The 1,359-nt window shown below is 36.9% G+C and overlaps 1 non-coding gene across 1 annotated transcript; it reads right to left on the reverse strand.

Annotated features, from left to right (window-relative positions):
- Window positions 1-240: 240 nt before the first annotated feature.
- On the reverse strand, window positions 241-348 carry LOC141422082 (U6 spliceosomal RNA). Its single transcript, XR_012446737.1, has one exon. It is a non-coding gene; the product is annotated as a U6 spliceosomal RNA (small nuclear RNA).
- Between the last annotated feature and the right edge of the window lie 1,011 nt (window positions 349-1,359).

Consider the following 1,359-nt stretch of genomic DNA (forward strand, 5'->3'; position numbering starts at 1 on the left):
CCTGATGTAGTTTTCTTGTTATTACTATGAAGTGACCTTCTTTGTCTTTTCTGACCAGTTTAGTTTGAAAGCTACTTTGTATAAGTATAGTTACCCCTGACTTTTTTTTTAAGGGTGGCATTTGCTTGGTAAATCTTTTTCCACTCTTTCATCCTAAGTCAATGTTTGTTTCTGTCTTTGAGATGGGTTCCCTATAAACAAGAAACCATCAAGTCTTACTTTTTAATCCAGTTTGTCTATAAAAATATGGAATGCTCCATGAATTTCAATGACATTATTATACAGAGGCCATTGCTAATCTTCTCTTTATCCCTCTGATTTTAGTATACATGCTGCCACAGTGAGTGCTAGGGTATAGTTTTAAATACTGCAAGCTGGCTGAAAATAGATGACTAGGACTTCAAGTTAAAGAACAAAACATTTGTTGATGAAATACTAGCAAAGGAAAGACAAACTGATATCATATAATATAATTGATATTAGTGGGAAGTCTATGAAATCTTGCTAGCAAAAACCTAAATAACCAACATAGTGACTGTGCCTCACAGAAATAATTTCAAGTAAATCCAGATGAATTGAAGCTCATTCAAATTCATCTTAGCTAATTCCAAAAGGAGTCTGTAGCCACTTCATCTCCACCTGGCAAATGCAGAATTGTAATAAAGAGAAGTTGGAGAGGAAAAGTAGGGTCTTAACTGATTGTGTATAAAATAGCTTTTTTTTATATAACTAACAAGAGTGTTCTATTAAAAGCTTTATAAAAATTGTGGAGATTCTTGGGACAATTCTACTAATGTGTTTGGCTGATTGCTTTGCTTACTCAAGCCATTGGTCCTAACAATGACCTAGAATGTAAGAGCTTGAAATGAGACATATCTCAGGTCTGTAAAATGCTTTCTTCTTGGAGTCTGCACTCTTCTCTGAGTTTACTGGAGCTCCCATACATAGAGGTGCCTGCTGAGCCTAAGGTCTCCAATCAGACAGTACAGAGTCAACCCCTCGTGTGGTTCTGGGTCTCAGAATAATGCAGTACTGCTTTTATCTCGTACTGGGCAAATGAATGACAGGAATTGTGATGCAAGGACATGAGAAGCCAGAGGTTTTCCCAGCTGTCCACTGGCCCTAAACCAGGGAACAATAAGTGCCAGCATGTAGGAGAACATTATTACATGGAAAACCAATACAGGACATGTAGAGCATTGAGGGGACACAACATGAAAAGGAGGTTCTGCTTCTCTTTGCAACAGTTGAGTCTTAAGGGGCAGATTTCAACTTCAATTTCTTAAATTGATTGATTTTGTACATTCAGCTCTCTAATAAAATGGTTTAGAAAAAATGTTACATACACAGAACCCCTGT

This window comes from Castor canadensis, chromosome 3 (genome assembly GCF_047511655.1).
Source record: "Castor canadensis chromosome 3, mCasCan1.hap1v2, whole genome shotgun sequence".
In the NCBI taxonomy this organism is placed as follows: Eukaryota; Metazoa; Chordata; class Mammalia; order Rodentia; family Castoridae; genus Castor; species Castor canadensis.